Raw genomic sequence first — 6,000 nt, forward strand, 5'->3', positions numbered from 1 at the left:
AAGGTAGGCTTCTTGCCCTCTGGCTTGTCACCTCCATGGCCAGGGGTGACCCCCTGTGGTCCACTTCCATGGGCACTAACCAACAGCTTTTCTTGTATCTGGAATAAAGACTGGCACAGGTGGGAGCCTCAGTTTCACGATTAGCAACAGCTGCCGGAACAGAACCAAGTGCAAATTCAGGCACCCACATGTGGCAAGTTTGGGGGATAATGGCATTCCTCTAGCATGGCTGATAGGGAGAAAGTTGACAGGTAGGCCTCCACTCTCCCATGGCCTTAGAGGGAGAAGAGGCAGATGGACAACTGAACAAAAGCATGACTCTTCTCCCCCAGACAGATAAACTGAGCCTGTCTTCTCTGTTTCTTCCCTTTCTGCCCTCCAGAGAGCAGAGTGGGTGAGGACCCCCTCATTTCCTCACTCTGATGTTTGTGAACCAAGGCAGCAGGAAGGAGTGCTTTCGTGTCCCACATAGGGCATGCCTTCTTCATAGGTCTGCCCTGTGCCTTCATAGCAGTTCATTCCCCTCCCGCCACTGCGGAACTCCAGAGCCTGGGCCAGCGCCTTTGTCCCCTGCCTTTCTCCACCAGGCCAAAGCTCTGTCTGTCCCACACATCAGCTAGGTCAGTGTGACATCTGTTCACTCTTCATTCTACAGATATCACTGTGCACTTTCACATGCTGGGCACTGCTATAGATCTGGGGGTTAAGATTGGTGTTATTTGCCGTGTTTATCAGTATGTGACTACAGATGCAAGCTCTGAACACCCTCACTTCCACTTCAGTAAGTGCCACAAAGCTCCTCAGTCTTTATAGGGAAGCAAATCTGGAACCCAAGTCGTTTATGAACTCACAGGAGGAAGGTCTCCTGAACTCAGTAACTGACTTTAAGCATTTGCGCTTTCTCAGGGGCCAAGTTTCTCGCTCCACTCTTTGTTTACATGCACACATCAGAGAGGCAACCCTAAGGAGACAAACACCTTCTCCTTCCCTTCCCACGGCTCAGGTCCTGCTTCTCCAGTTTCCTTCCTCTGAGTGCCCTGTGCCAGGAGGTCATGACAGTGTTGGGCTCCATAATGAGAGTGTGGGCATCTTCACAATGGCAGCAGCTGGACTCAGAGGCATTCCACAGAAGGGAAGAGGAGCTGTGTATGCCAGGCAGCAGAGGCAAAGGCTTCAACTGGGCATCATGAATTGTGGCTGTGCTTGATTGTGTCACCCCAGAGGGGCCGAACTTTAAGACAGTGGCTCTCAACTTTGGCTGCATGTTGGAATCATCTGGAAAGATGCTTGCGTGCCACCCCAGAAATTCTGGTATCACTAGTCTGGGGTACAGCTTGTGCATTGGGAGTTTTACAATACTTTTAAAAACTAAATTTGAAATAGACTAGCACTTTAAAAGCAAATAGGAAATAGAGAAATACATACAGCATTCCAATTTGGGGAACCTGAGTCCAGTGTCTCTACGACTGGAGACCTTGGAGAATCACTGCCACCACCACTTTGCACTGGGGATGTGAGGGACTGCCCGCCTGCAGGAGACACCTGAGAGGCAGCTCTGGGCTGGGAGGAGCTGCAGAGATGCAGGCGAGACGCTGACGAAACACCCCTCTCCTCTGCTGGGCTGGGACTCTGCAAGGCTGTGATTTAGCCATGGGGACACAGATTATGATCAGGAATGGGTGGGGGTGGCATCTGAAATGCTGATGTTTTGTATCATGACCTTGAAGGGGGTTACCTGAGTTTTGTTTTACATCAGCTTGTTAAGCTATATATTTATGTACACTTTTCTGAATAAGCTTGTACACTTGTACACTTTTCTATATAAGTTTGTTATATTCCATCCCCTCCCCAAAAGTCTAAAAAATAAAACAAAAACAAAAAACCTATTACCTAGCTTGAAAGTTTTCTCTATCCGGTCCCCATCTTAAGTTGAAATAGAACTTAGGCTTGGTCAGTGATCTCCAAACACTGGTTGACTGGACCATGGCCTGGCCGACTGTGCAAAACACATGGGGAGTTGTTAGAATTTACAGATTTGAGACTCCAGCCTCCTGAGAGTGGAAGGAGTTGAAACAGTATGGGACTGGGAAAAAGCACTGGACTAGAAGTAGGATTTGCTTCTGGTTTGAGCTGTGAGGCACACTGTGGGCTGCCTGCCAGCATCATGTGCCTCTTCTAACATGCTGGCAGAACCTGTTTTTGTTGAGATAAATGCCCTCCACGTGGGCCAGTGTTCCAATGGAAGTGAGCCTCATCCCCAGTGCCAGGGTTGGGAGTGGGTTCTGGTTGGTCTAACACAGTGCTTCCCAACCAAGGGCCATTTTGTCCACCAAGGGACATTTGTCAATATCTGGCAACAATTTTTATGATCACAACAAGGTAGGATGCTACTGGCATCTCTGGGGGGAAGGCCAGAGATGCCACTAAACATCAGTGGAACATTATGCAATATTTTCCATTTAGATGATGACTAATTAGATAGTTCAGACTCACACTCCCAAAGGGGACAACAATGAACAAAATATTTAAAGCACTTGCTTGAAGAAATCAGAGAGCCTGAAACTGGTGAGGAATTGCTGGAGCAAGATCCTGGAACAACAGAGACCCAGGATGATGAGCCTGGTGTGTAACCACTTTTTTTTTTTATACAAGGTCTTACTCTGTTGCCCAGGCTGGAGTGCAGTGGCACAATCAGGGCTCACTGCAGCCTCAGCCTCCCAGGTTCAAATGATTCTTCTGCCTCAGCCCTCTGAGTAGCTGGGACTGCAGGCATGCGCCACCATGGCCAGCTAATTTTTTTTTTTAATTTTAGTAGAGATGTTTAGTAGAGGTCTGTGTTGCTCAGGCTGGTCTCGAACTCCTGAGCTCAACCAGTCCTCCTGCCTCAGCCTCCCAAAGTGCTGGAATTACAGGTATGAGCCACCACACCTGGCCTTGTAGCCATTTTTCCCCTGGGTGTGTATGCTGCTCCCACAGGAGAAAGTTGAGATGCCAAGTAGTATTTCTTTCTTTCTTTGCATTTTTTTTAATTTAAGTTCTAGGGTACGTGTGCACAACGTGCAGGTTTGTTACATATGTATACATGTGCCATGTTGGTGTGCTGTACCCATTAACTTGTCATTTACATTAGGTATATCTCCTAATGCTGTCCCTCCCCTGACCCCATGACACGCCTTGGTGTGTGATGTTCCCCTTCCTGTGTCCAAGTGTTCTCATTGTTCAATTCCCACCTATGAGTGAGAACATGCAGTGTTTGGTTTTCTGTCTTTGCGATAGTTTGCTGAGAATGATGGTTTCCAGCTTCATCCAGGTCCCCACAAAAGACATGAACTCATCTTTTTTTAATGGCTGCATAGTATTCCATGGTGTATATGTGCCAAATTTTCTTAATCCAGTCTATCATTGATGGGCATTTGGATTGGTTTGAAGTCTTTGTGAATAGTCCCGCAATAAACATACGTGTGCATGTGTCTTTATAGCAGCATGATTTATAATCTGTTGGGTATATGCCCAGTAATAGGATGGCTGGGTCAAATGGTATTTCTAGTTCTAGATACCTGAGGAATCACCACACTGTCTTCCACAATGGTTGAACTAGTTTACAGTCCCACCAACAGTGTAAAAGTGTTCCTATTTCTCCACATCCTGTGCAGCACCTGTTGTTTCCTGACTTTTTAATGATCACCATTCTAACTGGTGTGAGATGGTATCTCATTGTGGTTTTGATTTGCATTTCTCTGATGGCGAGTGATGATGAGCATTTTTTCATGTGTCTGTTGGCTGCATAAATGTCTTCTTTTGAGAAGTGTCTGATCATATCCTTCACCCACTTTTTGATGGGGTTGTTTGATTTTTTTCTTGTAAATTTGTTTAAGTTATTTGTAGATTCTGGATATTAGCCCTTTGTCAGATGGGTAGTTTGTAAAAATTTTCTCCCTTTCTGTAGGTTGCCTGTTCACTCTGATGGTAGCTTCTTTTGCTGTGCAGAAGCTCTTTAATTAGATCCCATTTGTCACTTTTGGCTCTTGTTGCCATTGCTTTTGGTGTTTTAGTCATGAAGTACTTGCTCATGCCTATGGCCTGAATGGTATTGCCTAGGTTTTCTTCTAGGGTTTTTATGGTTTTAGGTCTAACATTTAAGTCTTTAATCCCTCTTGAATTAATTTTTGTATAAGGTGTAAGGAAGGGATCCAGTTTCAGCTTTCTACGTATGGCTAGCCAGTTTTCCCAGCACCATTTATTAAATAGGGACTCCTTTCCCCATGGCTTGTTTTTGTCAGGTTTGTCAAAGATCAGATGGTTGTAGATGTGTGGTATTATTTCTGAGGGCTCTGTTCTGCTCCATTGGTCTGTATCTCTGTTTTGGTACCAGTACCATGCTGTTTTGGTTACTGTAGCCCTGTAGTGTACCTTGAAGTCAGGTAGTGTGATGCCTCCAGTTTTGTGCCAAGCTGTATTTCTAACAGCTCATTGTGAGTGAGTGAGTTCAGGGACACATTTTGTAAGATTCCTCCTGAGTCCTGAGATGTAGTCGAAGTTGTCTGTCACACCAGCTGACTCAGTCAAATACTTGTATTGGTTCTTGCTCCTTCCCTGTTCTATACCGCTCATTCCTCACATTTGTTCCTAGAATCACATCCCTAAGTAACGTACCTGCATGTAAGCCTTTATATCTGCTTTCCAGGCAACCCAGGCTCTGCTTTCCAGGCAACCCAGGCTAAGGCAAGAGATACAGAAAATAGAATGCAAGAAATTTCATTGTATGGGAAGTTGGGGTCCTCAACAAAAGAGGAGAGAATAACAAAAATGATATTTAAAGAGATAATGGTTGAGATATTTCCAAAATGATGCAGACATCAATACAGATCTAAGAAGTCCAAAACTGATACAAACATCAATACAGATCTAATAAGTCCTGCAGAACCCAAGCAAGATTAAAAAAAAAGTCAAAAAATAAAACTGCAAAAACCAAAGACAAGGAGAAATATTAAGAGCAGCCAAAGGAAAAGTGGTAGATTACCTTTAAATGACCATTCGTTAGTTTGACAGCCAACTTCTCAACAGAAGCATGGGAAAACAGATACCAATGGAAATGAGATCATTGTAGTGCTGAAAAAAATAATTACCAGGCTAGAGTTATATACCCAGTCAAAATATCCTTTAAGAGTGGTCATGAAATAAAATACTTCCGAGTAGACAAAAATTGAATGAATTTCTTATCAGCAGACCTTTATTAAAAGAAATGACAAAAGTCCTTTCAGGCAGAAGGTTAATTATTCCAAATGGAAGTTTGGAGGTATAGAAGAGATATCAAAAAAATGATAAATATATGGGTAAATCTAAGTTAATATTGTCTATATAGAACAATAATAAGATGCATACTACTATAATAATACTGCCTTGTAAAATTAAAAGAGAGAGAAAACTAAAATGCATGATTTATAAGTTGGAAGAGAGGTTTATATGTTGTTAAAGTGAGTTCTTAAAGTCTTTGTATTCACTGGCAATAGGGTAAGGTACCAATTAATATTGAAGGCTGCAACTTATAATCTAGGGTAACAATTAAAATAGTAAGAGTTTATAACTTCAAGCTAATGGGGAGAAGGCAAAAATTAGAATAATAAAAAATAGTCACTCTAAAGGAAAGCAAAAAAACAGAACATAGAACAAACAGGGCAAATAAAAAGTACTGAGTTAGATGGTGGATTTAAACCCAAATATATAAATAGTTACATTAAATGTAAGTAGACTAAATGTATAATTTAAATGGCAAAGATTGCCAGAGTGGTTTAAAAAACCAAGGTGAAGCTATACGCTGTTTAAAAGAGACACATCAAAAACATAAGGCTACAATAAGATTAACATTAAAGGAATAATCCACTGGACACAGTGGTTTCCCCCTGTGTGCCAGCTACTTGGGAGGCTGGAGTGGGAGGATTGCTTTAGCCCAGGAGTTCGAGACCAGCTGGGCAACACAACAAGACCCTGTCTCAAAAAAAA

The sequence above is a fragment of the Mandrillus leucophaeus genome, unplaced genomic scaffold, assembly GCF_000951045.1.
Source record: "Mandrillus leucophaeus isolate KB7577 unplaced genomic scaffold, Mleu.le_1.0 Scaffold846, whole genome shotgun sequence".
Classification (NCBI taxonomy): domain Eukaryota; kingdom Metazoa; phylum Chordata; class Mammalia; order Primates; family Cercopithecidae; genus Mandrillus; species Mandrillus leucophaeus.